This window comes from Nyctereutes procyonoides, unplaced genomic scaffold (assembly GCF_905146905.1).
Source record: "Nyctereutes procyonoides isolate TBG_1078 unplaced genomic scaffold, NYPRO_anot_genome, whole genome shotgun sequence".
Taxonomy (NCBI): domain Eukaryota; kingdom Metazoa; phylum Chordata; class Mammalia; order Carnivora; family Canidae; genus Nyctereutes; species Nyctereutes procyonoides.
Genome location: NW_026575151.1, coordinates 4,260,804 through 4,276,300, shown reverse-complemented (window position 1 = coordinate 4,276,300; position 15,497 = coordinate 4,260,804). Strand labels below are relative to the sequence as shown.

At 37.4% G+C, this 15,497-nt stretch overlaps 1 protein-coding gene and 1 pseudogene across 2 annotated transcripts in view; one reads left to right on the top strand and one right to left on the bottom strand.

The window, feature by feature from the left end:
* Window positions 1–15,497, top strand: part of ARHGAP24 (Rho GTPase activating protein 24) — a 726,334-nt gene that overhangs the window by 129,825 nt on the left and 581,012 nt on the right. The window lies entirely within an intron of this gene.
* LOC129501754 (NADH dehydrogenase [ubiquinone] 1 alpha subcomplex subunit 1-like) overlaps window positions 4,290–15,497 on the bottom strand; it is a 48,462-nt pseudogene continuing 37,254 nt past the window's right edge.

The following is a 15,497-nucleotide window of genomic DNA, read 5'->3' as shown; positions in this document are numbered from 1 at the left end:
AGGTAAAGGGCTAGTTTCCAAGATCTATAAAGAACTCATGAAACTCAACACCCAAGAAACAAACAATCCAATCATGAAATGGGCAAAGGACATGAAGAGAAATCTCACAGAGGAAGACATAGACATGGCCAACATGCACATAAGAAAATGCTCCGCATCACTTGCCATCAGGGAAATACAAATCAAAACCACATTGAGATACCACCTCACACCAGTGAGAATGGGGAAAATTAACAAGGCAGGAAACCACAAATGTTGGAGAGGATGCGGAGAAAAGGGAACCCTCTTACACTGTTGGTGGGAATGTGAACTGGTGCAGCCACTCTGGAAGACTGTGTGGAGGTTCCTCAAAGAGTTAAAAATAGACCTGCCCTACGACCCAGCAGTTGCACTGCTGGGGATTTACCCCAAAGATACAGATGCAATGAAACGCCGGGACACCTGCACCCCAATGTTTCTAGCAGCAATGTCCACAATAGCCAAACTGTGGAAGGAGCCTCGGTGTCCATCGAAAGATGAATGGATAAGGAAGCTATGGTCTATGTATACAATGGAATATTACTCAGCCATTAGAAATGACAAATACCCACCATTTGCTTCAATGTGGATGGAACTGGAGGGTATTATGCTGAGTGAAATGAGTGAATCGGAGAAGGACAAACATTATATGGTCTCATTCATTTGGGGAATATAAATAATAGTGAAAGGGAATAGAAGGGAAGGGAGAAGAAATGTGTGTGAAATATCAGAAAGGGAGACAGAACATAAGACTCCTAACTCTGGGAAATGAACTAGGGGTGATGGAAGGGGAGGAGGGCGGGGGGTGGGGGTGAATGGGTGACGGGCACTGAGGGGGGCAACTTGACGGGATGAGCACTGGGTGTTATTCTGTATGTTGGAAAATTGAACACCAATAAAAAATAAATTTATTATTAAAAAAAAAGATTTTCTCTTGCTCCTAGAATCTTTATACTTGTGATGTTCCTGGACTGTTAGGATCCTGCTAGTGTGGGGAAAGAGGCTGAATTATTGCTACTTCCTTATTGTTTTTCTGTTTAAGTTTATATCTCATCAATGACACAAATAATCCATGTGTTCCTGTTTAGGAATTATTTAAATACATCAGGTTCTCCTAGTTCATGAAACAAACTCAGAACTAGCAATGCTCACTGGGGTGGAAAATGGAGTTGATGCCTGAGTGTCTCTCGAAAATAAGTCTGCCTCTGGCTTCCAAATGTCCCAGAATATCTGTCTCCCCGAAGTATTATTTGATATTTTCCTCTTTTACCAATATGTCTGGGGCCTCCTGGGAATTGAAGGATGAGAAAATGCTGCTGAGAGGATGGTACAAGTTATAAGAAGCACTAAAATTTACAGTTTGCCGGTTGGTTAATGTTAGCTGTCTTTTGAGATCAAAGGCTCAAAACGATATAGAGTTTAGAGTCTCTGGGTTCATGAACAGTTGTGGATTTTTTTTTTCTTTTGATTTTAGTAAGACTGAGGCCTTATTCCCAGGATGTCTTCAAGTTTATCGCATGCTCAGGATAGCTGTAGTTTTAACATTGATCCCTGGAACAGTGTCCCCCTAGTGCTGGACGGAGACCAGTATCTGTCAGTAATAAGGGTTCCACTGGTCCAAAGTAAATTGGAAAAAATGTTGGTTTTGCAAATTTTGGGGGAAAATTTCAGGGCTCTTTTGAAATCCAAAAGTCAAAAGGTATTGCCCTATAGCATAGTAGGGCAAATGAATAAAAAGAGTAAAAAGATACAACTACATTTTAACTCATCTATTACAGTAGCTGAAAAAATCTAGTAGGGCAAATTGTAAAATCAGCAGCCACTCTGTTCTTTTCTCAGCACAGAGAAAGCAAGATATTCTCTAAGCATTGGGATTTCATTTTTTTTCTTTTTTTTTTAAAGGATTTTATTTATTTATTCATGAGAAACACACAGATAGAGGCAGAGACACAGGTTGAGGGAGAAGCAAACTCCTTGCAGGGAGCCTGATGTGGGACTCGACCCCTGAGCCCTGGGATCATGCTCTGAGCCAAAGACAGATGCTTAGCCACCCAGGTGTCCCAGCATTGGGATTTCTTTTTTCTTTTCTTTTCTTTTTTTTTAAGATTTTATTTATTTATTCATGAGAGACACACACACACACACACAGAGACAGAGTCACAGGCAGAGGGAGAAGCAGGCTCCATGCAGGGAGCCCGATGTGGGACTCGATCCTGGGTCTCCAAGATCAGGCCCTGGGCTGAAGGCGGCACTAAACCACCAAGCCACTCGGGCTGTCCAGCATTGGGATTTTAAATATTGACCAGCAACGTTGGTCACTGTCAGACAGAAATTATGATGAAAGGTAAATTAGATCATATTTTATATTTTGTGTATGTAAAAATAAAGACAGATGACCATGGGTAACTCTATTTAGAGAAACTGCTTAGGAAATTTACCTAGGAAAGGTGAATGCTAGGGAGGGTTTTACAATATTTTTTTCCTACTTTGATATATTTATATATTGTAGTATGATTGCTGATGTAGTGAAATTTATCACATTACATAATTATTATATAATATTGTCTCATCATACTGTGCATTAGATCTCTATGCTTTACTTACTACTCATTACAAGTTTAACATTTACACATCACTCTTGTCCCCCACCTGCCATTTTACTGTTTTTTCACAGATGTAGCTTTTTAAGATTCCATATGTAAGTGATATCATACACTACTTGTGTTTCTATCTGCCTATCTCACTAAGCATAATGTGCTTAAGGCCTATCCCTGTTGTTGCGAATGGGAGGTTATCATCCATTCTCGTGGCTGAACATCCATTGTACATATATACCACATTTTAAAAAAAGATTGTATTTATTTATTTCATAGGGAGAGAGCAAGAGAGAGCATGAGCGGGGGGTAAGGGAGTTGGAAGAAGCTGACTCCCTGCTGAGCCATGTGGGGCTGCATCCTAGGACCCTGAGATCATGATCTGAACCAAAGGCAGGTGCTTAACTGAACGAGCTACCTAGGCACCCCATGCACTTTTTTTTTAATCCATTATTCTATTGATGGGGATTTAGGTTGTTTCCATAGCTTGGCTATTGTGAATAATACTACAATGATTATGGAAGTGCATATATTTTGTCAAAATCTTGTTTTTATTTCCTTTAGGCAGGTGTGGAATTGCTGAATCATATGGCATTTCTTATTTTAGTTTTTTGAAGAACCTCCATCTAGTTTTCCATAGTGGTTGGAGCAATTTACATTTAACCAGTAATGTGTAACTGTTCCCCTTCACTACATCCTTGCCAGCACAAATCTCTTGTCTTCTTGACGACAGCCATTCTAACAGGTGTGAGATGATATCTCACTGTGGTTTTGATTTGCATTTCCCTGATGATTAGTGATGCTGAGCATTTTTCATGTGTCTGTTGGCCATCTCGGTGTCCTCTTTAGAGAAATATTTAGTTCTTCTGCTCATTTTTTAATTGAGTTGTCTGTTCCTTTGTTATTGAATTAACTGAGTTCTTTATATATTTTGGATATAAATCTCTTATTTGATATATGGTTTGCAAAATTTTCTCCCAGTCTGTAGGTTTCTTTTCACTTTGTTAGCTGTTTTTGTGTGTGTGTGTATGGGTTTTTGTTTTTGTTTTGTTTTGCTTTGCTTTTCTTTGCCAACCCTTTGAGCTTGATGTAGTTTCACTTGTTGATTTTTTATTCTGTTGTTTGTGTTTCTGGTGTCATCCCCCCCCCAAAATGGTTGTCAAAATCAGTATTGATGATCTTCTTTCTTATGTTCTCTTCTAGGAGTTTTATGGTAGTAGGTCATATGTTTAAGTCTTTGATCCATTTTCAGTCCATTCTTATGAATGAGGTGAGATAGGGGTCCAATCATTGTTCTGCATGTGTTTCTCCATTTTTCCCAGTACCGTTTGTGGAAGAGACTATCCTTTCCTCATTGGGTATTCTTGGCTCCCTTGTTGAATATTAGTTGACCATATATGCCAGGGTTTAATTCTGGGATCTCTATTCCATTCCATTGGCCAATGTTTTTATTACTATGGCTTTCTAGTATAGTTCGAATCTGGAAAGCATAATACCTCTGGCTTTGTGCTTTTTTTCTCAGGATTTAAGGTTTCACACAAATTTTAGGATCACTTCTTTATTTATTTTGCTACTTTGTTGTTTTTATTATGTGCTACATTAATACACTGCATCACCTGTTAGAAGGGGTAGATGAACATAATGAAGTTATTCTTCATCAATCAGAAAAAGGCTTCCTTAATTGATATTCTCTAACCCCTTTGATACACAGTAATGATTAATTCCAGAGATAGGCCTATCTCTTTGCATCAAACCCCACTGATATGGATAATAGGCAACTGTTTTTTTCTTGCCCCCATTACTGAACTGTGGATGTGTTCAGTGGCTGTGCCAGAGATGACCGAACACACAGCTGTGACTTTGATCTCAGGCAGAATCTTGAACCATATTACACTGCCGTTGCCAGGACCTAAAGGAGACCCAGTTGGTACTGTTTCTTTTATTTCTATGATGAATGCCTTTGGTATTTTGATAAGTATTGTGCCGAATCTGTAGATGGCTTTGTATAATATGGTCATTTAAAAAATATTAATTCTTCTGATCCTTGGAAATGGGATGTGTTTCCATTTGTTTGTGTCTCTTTTGATTTCTTTCAGCAAAGTTTTGTAGTTTTCTTGTACAGGTCTTTCATTCCTTGGTTAAATTTATTCATAAGTATTTTGTTGTTGTTGAAGCTATTGTGAATGGGATGGTTTTCTTTATTTCTCTTTAAGATGCTTCATCATTAGTATAAACGAATGTAATTGATTTCTGTATTTTTTTAAAAAAGTTTTTATTTTAATTCCAGTTAGTTAATGTACAGTGTTAGATTAGTTTCAGGTGTACAATATAGGAATAACACTTCCATACATCACCCTGTGCTCATCACGACAAGTACACTCCTTAATCATCATGTATATAATCCATCATCACAGCCACCTCCCCTCTGGTAGCCATCAGTTTGTTCTCTATGGTTAAGAATCTGTTTCTTGTTTTGCCTCTCTCTCTTCCTTTTTTTCTTGTGCTGGTTTGTTTTGTTTCTTAAGTTCCACATATGAGTGAAGTCATACGATATTTGTCTTTCTCTGATTAACCTATTTCACTTTGTACAATACTCTCTAGCTCTATCCATGTCATTGCAAATGGCAAAATTTAATTCTTTTTTATAGCTGAGTAATATATATATATATCCATCACCTCTTCTTTATCCATTCATTTAGTTGTTGGATACTTGAGCTTTTTCCATAATTTGGCTATTGTAGGTAATGCTGCTATAAACATGGAGGTGCATGTATCTCTTTGAATTCATATTTTTGTATTTGTTGGGACCAGTTTTGTGACCTAATATGTGACCTATTCTGGAGGATGTTTCATATGCCTTTGAAAAGAATATGTATTCTGTTGTTTTAGAATGGAATGTTCTGGATATAGCTGAGAAGTCCAACTGGTCCTTATTCAAAGCCATTGTTTACTTGTTTATTTTCTGTGTAGACGATTTGCCATTGATGTAAGTGGGATGATAAAGTTCCCTACTAATATTGTGTTATTATCAATTAGTTACTTTATATTTGTTGTTAATTGTTTTATATATTTGGGTATTCCCATGATGGGTATAAATATTTACAATTGTTATGTCTTCTTGTTTGATTATCCCCATTATGATTATATAATACCCTTTTTGGTTCTTTTTACAATCTTTGTTTTAAAGTCTACTTTGATTGACATAAATATTGCTATTCCAGGTTTTATTTATGTCCATTTGGGTGATAAATATTTCTCCAATCCTTCCCTTTCAATCTGCAAGTGTCTGTAGGTCTAAAAAAGGTCGCTGGTAGACAGCATATAAATGGGTCTTATTTCTTTTTATCCATTCTGACACTCTGTGTCTTTTGATTAGAATATTTAGTCCATTTACATTCAAAATAATTATTGATACATATGTATGTATTGCCATTTTATTACTTGTTTTGTCATTACATCTGGAGACTTTCCCTGATCCTTTCTTTGTAGTTTTGGTCTCTCCTTTGCACTTAGAGTCTCCTTTAATATTTCTTGCTGGGCTGGTTTAGTCATGAACTCCTTTAGTTTTTGTTTGCCTGGGAAACTCTTTGTCTCTCCTTCTATTCGGAATGATAGCGTTGTCAGAGTATGCTTGGCTGCAGATTTTTCCCCTAAAGCACTTTGAATTTATTATACCACTCCCTTCTGGCTTGCCAAGTTTCTGTTGAGAAGTCTCCAGCTAACCTCATGGGTTTTCCTTTGTAAGGATTTCTTTTTCCTTCTTCTGTTAAGATATATTTATTGTTGTTGTTGTTGTTATTGTTATTATTATTATTATTATTATTTTAGAGAAAGAGAGAGAGAGAGTGAGAGAACTAAAGCACGAGAAGGGGCAGAGGGAGAGAGAAACATATTCCCTGCTGACCATGGAGCCCAATGTGGGGCTCAGTCCCAGGACCCTGAGATCATGACCGGAGCCAAACTTAAAAATCAGACACCCAACTGACTGAGCCACCCAGGCACCTCTTTAAGGACTTCTTTTGCTGCTTTTAAGATTTTTTTCTTTATCGCTGTATTTTGCAAATTTAATCATAATATGTCTTGGTGTTGGCCCGTTTTTGTTGATTTTGGTGGGAGTTCTCTGTACATCCTGGATCTGAATGTCTGTTTTCTTATTAGATAGCAGGAAGTTTTCTGCTTTTATTTCTTGAAATAAATTTTCTTCCCTCTTTTCTCTCTCTTCTTCTTCTGGGACTCCTATAATATGAATGTTTTTATGCTTGATGGAGTCACTGAGTTTCCTAAGTCTATTCTTACATTGCACAATTCTTTTCTCTTTTGTTCAGCTTCATTATTTTCCATTATTTTGTCTTTCCATTATTTTTGTCTTTAATTTGTTCCTCTGATTCTTCCAGCCTATTTTCATTGCATGAAGCCTGTTTCAAATTTTGTTTGTTGCATTCTTCATCTCTGATTGATTATTTTTTATCTCTTTTTGTTCCCTGTGGTAAGAGTCTCACTGATGTCTTCTATTCTTTTCTCAAGTCCAGTTAGTATCCTTATGACTGTTCCTTTAAATTCTCTATTAGGCATGTTACTTCCCTGTAGAAGCCAACTTGTTGGCTTAAACTTGTTCATAGTCTCTCTTATGATGCTATATGTTACTGTAGTATCAGTTAGAATGTCTCCTCTTCATTTATAATTTTTTTGAGTCTTCTCTTTTTTTTCTTAGTCTAGCTAAATGTTTGTCAACTTTGCTTATCTTTAAAAAAAAAAAACCCAGCACTTAATTTTGTTAAATTTGTTTAAAAATTTGGTAAATTTGTTAAAAAACCAGCTCTTTAATTTTTCTCTTGTTTTTATGGTCTCTATTTCAGTCCTATTCACTTTGATCCTTATTATTTCCTTGTCCTGGCAAGTCTGGGTTTAATTTGTTCTTCTTGGGATGCCCAGGTGGCTCAACGGTTGAGCACCTGCCTTCGGCCCAGGGCGTGATCCTAGAGTCCCAGGATGGAGTCCCACATTGGGCTTCCTGCGTGGAGCCTGCTTCTCTCTCTGCCTGTGTCTCTGCCTCTTTCTGTATCTCTCATGAATAAATAAAATCTTTAAAAAAATTGTTCTTCTTTCTCTGGTTCCTTGTGGTGTAAAGTTAGGTTGTTTATTTGGTGTTATTATAATTTATTAATACATACATTTTTGATATAAACTTTCCTGTCAGAACTGTTTTTGCTGCATCTCCTGATATTTGATATGTTGTGTTTTTATTTTCTTTTGTTTTGATATAATTTTTTATCTAGATTGTCCAAGGTTTTCTGAAAGAGCAATTTCATAGGTGTGGGTAGCCTAGTTCTTTATCTGGTTGTTTTCCTAGTAGCTGTGTCAATCAATTGGAAATATGTTTATTCAAAATAAATGGCTTTTGAAATAAACACCTTAGCAATCAAAAGCTGAAGGCCAAGTACTTATGCTGTAGTACTCCATTTCTCACAACTTTGTTCTGCCATATGTTTTAATTGTAGAAGTAAGTACCTCTTTCTCACTCCATCCTTCCACCTCAGGGCAAATATTTCCACCCAACTGGAAGCACCAGCCACTTAAAGCAGCTTAAAGGCTGAACTGAAATTTTTGTCTAAATTCTACTTCAAAAGATGAAGAATTTATTTTACTTTTATTGGTAATATCTATCAGGGTCAAGACACAGATTTTTTTTTACTCCACTAACAAGATAAGACTAGGAATTATTTCATTTATGCCATTTAATTGGTATGACTGGTCCTAGAATGTAGTTATCATTCAAGTCTTTGTTTGAAGCTATAACATCTCTTTTGTCTCTCTGATGATACTTTAAATCAAGCTAATTTGTCTAACTTGAATGATTGTACAAACAAACAAACTCTTAACTCATTTCAGAGGTGATTAATCATCTCACAAAAAACTTTTACTCTCTTATACTGTAGTTGTCTAAGAGGGGTTATATTTTTCAGCTACTCTTATATTTAAGTGGGTTCAGGGTATTGGTTCTTGCGAGTAGAATGTGAGGGGGGGGGGTGAATTCTGCCAATTTCTTATTTTGGCAGCTTTATGTAGATAAACACAGGTAGGTGTTCCAACTTCTTGGCAGACAAATGTTGAGGATGGCAGAGCCATCAGATAAAAAGAGTTTGAGTTCTTGAGCAACACTTAGAAGAGAGAAACTGATCAAGAATACACGTTAGATTTTATGAAAGGGAGAAGTGAACTATTGTGTTTTAGCATTATAAATCTTAATTTTTATCGGTTAATAGTACTTAGATTTGGAATGTGTTTCAGCTCTAATATCTAATTTAACATCTTGTTGCTTATTCAGTCACCAAATATTTCCAGAGAACTTTAACTACATACACACACACACACACACACACACACAAATAGATAACGTTTACAGAGAACTTATTGTGGCAAGCACTAAGGATACTTGGAAAAGAAGACACTTTTGGCCTCAATAACAATGAATTGCCTTGTTTTCCAGAAATCTTCCATGAGTGGTGACTTTCTCTGTTCCTGGCTTTTCACTCTTTTTTTTTTTTTCTGTCAATAGTGAGTTTTCAAGGCCCTGTCCTCCTACTATTTATAATCAATCCTTTTGCTCAATTATCACTTCTATAAAAGGCTTCTAAATCCATTTTTCTGGCAATGTCCTTTTGCTGTTTTCTAATTTTTCATTACAATTATTAACAGAAAAACTTTACTTTCAGGTCTATCATCATCTTAAGTTCAATGAGGAGGCAATATAGAATTATGATTGATAGCATAACAAAAAGAAGTTTAAATCATGATTAAAGTTAAATCTTCCACAGCAAGATGACTATTAACTGAATAACCAACTGTATTATTATTGTGTCTATCAATAACTTTTTTCCTATAAGGAAATGCAAAATGAATGCCAACTGAGTTTTAGTCAAAATGAATTTGTGTGTTTCTTCAACATAAATAAGCTAACAATGAACTGTACCCTCTAAGATGAGTTGTAGCTATAGTAATTCAAAGGCTTTACTTTCACCTTTTATTCTGACATAAAAACTGCAAGCCTTTACCAAGGAAACCTTTATAAAAGCGTTTGTCAATTTACACCTCTTCCTAAGCTCTGTATAGAATGAGGGCACGAAGACAAGGGGCTGAGCTTGAGAACATCTGTCCTATGTTGTTGGAAGAGCTGATGACCTAGTTATCAGGAGCTTTATTTGCATATAACTACTGGAAGATTGTGTGAAAGAGAAAGACTGGACACATTGGAACCTGGCAGGTTTTGCCTCTACCAATCCTATACTAAGACCCATAAGTTATACAATCATAAAAGCCACTCCTTAAAATCTCTCATGGTGTCATGATTAAATTGATGGAAAAGAGTCAAGTCACTCAAGCCTATGGGGTGTATTCTGGTTGGGGATCAATGAGTGATAATTTTAGACATAGCAATGAAGCATCACTAAAATTAACCTCTGGCTCCATCCCAGGAAATCAGTACCTGATTCCTAGAGAAAGACATAGTGAGGCAAACTAAAAAGAGTTCAGTGAAGATGACATATCACTACAGGTGTGTTGGAAGCAGGCACACAAGGCATCTAGATTTTCGATTTTCTTCATTTCCTACACATTCACATCCTTTGGCACCTTGTTCTTTGAAGCATAGCAGGGGAGAAATGGGGACTATAGCAATGGTGGTGTGACAGGAAGGGCATGTGTGGATGGGAAGTTTGGCAGTAAATTGGGAGGTAGATGTGATTGGGCTATGCTTTTAAAAAAGTTTGTCTGAATCTGTCTTCTGAGAAATTTTCCAGGTGCCTTCATAATGCTCTCTTCCTTCCCTCACTTCCTTCTTGCCATTCACCCTTCATCCTTTCCTTTCATATTTCTATCTTCCTAAGAATATTTACTGAGGGGCACCTGGGTGGCTCAGTCGGTTAAGCATCTACCTTCAGCTCAGGTCATGATCCTGGGGTCCTGCGATGGAGTCCCACGTCAGGCTCCCTGCTCAGCAAGAAGTTAGTTTCTCCCTCATGCCCCTTATCCTGCTTGTGCTCTCTCTCTCTCAAGCAAAATCTGAAAGAAAGAAAAGACTATTCATTGAGTACACATGTACTAGACACTGTGTTAGGTATTAGCAATACAAAATCATTGCCTTCAAGAGCCTTACATTCTATTGTGGAAGTTAAAACATAAATAAATTATAGAACACTGGGGAAAGTGTTATGATAAATGTATTCATAGTCTGCCTGAGAACCCAGAGGCAAATCGCTTAAGGATGGAGTCAAGCAAAGTTCTTTGAGGTTGGGAGGGCTATGCTGACTCCTAAGGCCAAGAAGACTGGATAAAGCTCAGATGTGCAAGGGCAATCCAGGTAGAAATATCAAATATAGTTAATAATGACTGGAGTTGGAATGCCACAAGTTAATAGAATATCTGTTTTGCTGCTACTGATAAAAGGCATCTAAGCAACAACTGCTTCAAAAATTGAGTTCATCATCTATTTATCGTTGTAGAATTATAGTCTCACTAGTACTTAACATGAATATGAAATAGATTGAATATTTAGATTTGTCTAGAGCTGAGGTTTGTAAGGGAAAGAACAATAAAAGGAGAACAGGTATAGAGAAACTCAAGGATAATGATGAAATCAGAGGGTTCAGACTAGATTAAGAGGGAAACAAAGTCAGAAACATAGAATTAATGAATCCTTCTTGTCACTATTTTTCCTCATCTAATAGAAAAATATAAGCTGTTATTTGATTTATTTTTTCACTAAACAGAAACTCAAGGATAATGATGAAATCAGAGGGTTCAAACTATATTAAGAGGAAAACAAAGTCAGAAACCTATGATTTAATGAATTCTTCTTGTCACTACTTTCTCTCATCTAATAGAAAAGTACAAGCCATTCTCTTATTTTTTCACTAAACATCAATGGAGGGATCCCTGGGTGGCGCAGCCGTTTGGCGCCTGCCTTTGGCCCAGGGCACGATCCTGAAGACCCGGGATCGAATCCCACGTCGGGCTCCCGGTGCATGGAGCCTGCTTCTCCCTCTGCCTGTGTCTCTGCCTCTCTCTCTCTGTGTGTGACTATCATAAATAAATAAAAATTAAAAAAAATAAAAAAATAAATAAACGTCAATGGAGTGCTGATAATGTGTCAGGATAAGAATTAGGACCTAAGGATGCCAAAATGGAATCAGAAATTATCCTATACTCAGAAAGTGTACAATTTAGTGAAAAGAGACACATGTTTAAACAAGGTGAATCAGGGGGCTAGGATGCAGTTTTCTTGGTTCTGGAGAAAAACAGGCAAATCCTGTGGCTGGGCTAGGGGGAGGGAGGATTATAGAGAAGGATGCTAAATAAGTAAAGGTCCTACTTTTACTCTGTTGCCTTTGGACTAGGGCCATCCAGCTTCTTGATTGTTCCTTTTCCCAGCACTGTCATTGCTCTTGTAAACTGTGTTTGGCCTGTCAGCCTACTAACATACTTCTCTTAATTGAGACTTGACTATAAATTACATGGTTTTTTTTAATTACATGTTTTTTAAAACCTTTTTATTTTGGAATGATTTTAGATTTATAGAAAAGTTGTAAAGATACAGAGAGTTTCCATATACCCTTCATCCAACCTTCTCAGTGTTAATATCTCATATGACCAATTGCCTAACATTTGTCAAAACTAAAACATTAATATGGATGTAATACTATTATTAACTAAACTATAGACTTTGTTTGGATTTCATTAGTTTTCCTATGAATGTCCTTTTCTTTTTTTTTTAAAGATTTTATTTATTTATTTGAGAGAGAAAAAGTGCTGGGGGCAGGAGAGAGCACAAGTGGTGGGGAGGGGCAGAGGGAAAGGGAAAAGCAGACTCCTCACTGAGCAGGGGACTCCCCGTCCCCACCCCACCCCCACACACATGACACAGGGCTCAATCTCAGGACTCTGAGATCATGACCTGAGCTGAAGGCAGATGTTTAACTGACTGAGCCCCCCAGGTGCTCCATGAATGTCCTTTTCTGTTGCAGAGTTCAAACAGGAAGCCACATTACATTAATTGTCAGGTCTCTTTACTCTCCTTGAAATGTGGTGGCTTCTTTGTCTTATTTTGTTTTTCATGCCTTTGACATCTTTGAAGAGTTGTAGTTGTGTTTTAACCATACTTTATGGTTATGTATGCCTTCTTTCCCTGGTGTTATCTTGCTATTAGTTATGATTAGGTTTAGCTGCATATAATAGAAAATGTATAAAAGTTTGGCAGTTGGGAACTGATATGGTTTCTTCTGCATAGGAACCTAGGCTTTAACTTTGTGTCTGCCTGTTATCCTTAACAGTGTCTTCTATCCTCAAGGTCACCAATTGCCCAAGTTCGTGATTGGAACTTTAAGAAGCAGGAGACCCCTGTTCTGTCTTAAAATGCTTTTCTGAAAGTCGTACCCCACAACTTTTGATTAGATCTCATTAGCCAGAACTTATTCATATGGTAATTTTTACTTCAGGGGAGCTGGGAAATGTCTTTCAGCTGATTTTTTTAGCCACACCAAACAAAATTGGGATTCTCTTTCTGAGGAAGAAGTGGAGAGTGAATATTGCATGGGCAATTAGCAGAATCTGCTTCACCCAGATAAGAATAAATGAATAAATAAGTAAATAGTGTGGTGAATGTCTGCATGAAGAAACAGAAAAACAGCCATTTGGAAGTCCTCGATGAGAAGGGAGACATCTGCAGATTGATTGTATTTCTGGGGGCTGTGCAGAGACAGAGATATTGTTTTGTTGATACCCCCAAAGTCTTTGATTGAACTCCTAAGGTCTTGCATGTTTTCTTTTTATTCAGATTAGTAAATACCTTTGTCTCTGGCCATTTACAAATAAGCAAATGAGCTTCATTATAAAGAAATATAAAGATTCTTGATTTCTATCTTCCTTTAAATTTTTAGGAAGATGTCAAGAATTTTCTTGAAATTAGAAGAACCCTTCCCCCTATATAGCAAACACTGCCATTGATGGTGGAAGTGGCAGGGAGAAGCAAGATGAATAAAATCCTGAGTTGCAGAGACAGTTGTTAGGAATTACTTTATTGGGCAGTATTACAAAGAATCAGAGAGCCACTGACATTGCTTAAGGAATGAGTTTTTCTGTCAGTTGGTTGCTAAGGTCTTGCCTTGTTAAAAAACAGGGAGCATACATCTTATGAGAGCTCATTCTTGCTTGTGGACTACAGAGGAGACCTTAAGAAAGACTTTTTTAAAAAAGATTTTATTCATGAGACACACAGAAAGAGAGAGGCAGAAACATAGGCAGAGGCAGAGGGAGAAGCAGGCTCCATGCAAGGAACCCGATGTGGGACTCCGTCCTGGGACCCCAGAATCATGCCCTGGGCCAAAGGCAGACACGTTTAACTGTTGAGCCACCCAGGCATCCCAGGAAAAACATTTTAAAATCAGGCTTGATTGACCATGTATAAAAATATCTGGGTTTCTACCTACAGCGTTGAATGAAACACAGACCTAAAACATGAAGGAATTTTTTAAAGGAATATAAAATTGTCATTATTTTTAAATTGAGGTTGAGTATAATTTTAATTTCAATAATAATTTTTTAAAGAGTTGGTTATCTTATTCTATGAAGAAGTACTACCACTTCCCCTTACCCTGTCATGAATTCTGAAATAATACTAAGTACTGACCATTCAAAAATCTCTGTATGGAACACGCAGCCTTTCAATAATAATTAAAAACTCTGTGCCTATTTAGGTGATTCTGACTACTTGTCTTTTTAGTCCTCATCTGCAATCTCAGCTAGGTGATCTTGTTAAAGGTGCAACGTCTATGATCACACACGACAGCCCCAGTTTTGATGTGCAGCTTGCTAGACCCATCATTCAGCACTCCCAAGATGTAAGAAGATGCCCCTCCCCAACAAGGTCATATGGGTGAGGACTGTTAGGGTACCAACAACCTTATAGTAATGAGCTTGAATTCCTTGTTCCTGACACCAGCGGGTCAGGAAGCAGGTCATGTCATTTCAGCAGGATGAAAGATTGCTGCTCTAGAAACTGCATGATGACTAAAAGCAATTGTGCAGACCACTTTTTATAGTCTCCACAATTCTCTTCCTAGCTACTGAGACCAGGGGAGTCATGTGACTTTTTTTTTGTGTGTGTGTGTGACTTCTTTGAAGTTGTCCCTAGATCAGTGGTTCTTGACTTGGGATAGTTTTGCTCCCCACCCCCTCCAAGGGGACATTTGGCAATGCCTGGAAGCTTTTTTGGTTGTCACTCCTAGGAGGGAGGTGCTACTCCCATCTAGTGGGTAGAAGACAGGAATGCTGGTAAATCTTGCAATGCACAAGAGAGCACCCTCCATCTCCTACAAGGAATTATCCTGCCCAAAATGTCAATAGTGTTGAATTTGAGAGATCCTGCCTTGGAATACTGAACACATTGTTCCTCACATTGATAGGGGTCTGGAAATGACCTTACCTCAATCTCTCACATCAAGGGGTCAGGAAAGCTAAGTTCTCAGTTGATTTTGACTTAGGTACAACTCTAGACAAATCATGGTCTCAACTTCTTTTATCAAATGTAATGAATGTATTTGTTATACTGACTTTATAAGGTAGTGATGAGAATGACATAATAGATATGAATATAGTTTGAAAAAATTTCAAAAAGCCACAAAACTCATTATTGATGCCATGTTGAGAGCTTTCCAGACACAAAAAACATTCTGGCTGACTACAGCTGAATTACTTTCTGCCTTATCCCCTTTCTTAACTGTAACATCAAACAATTCATTTTCAAAACACATCACTTGTTTAAACACAGGATAAGTTCTCTAGATGAGAGAATTTGCTTGGAGTGATTGTCTTTGGTATTTATCTTTTCCTACA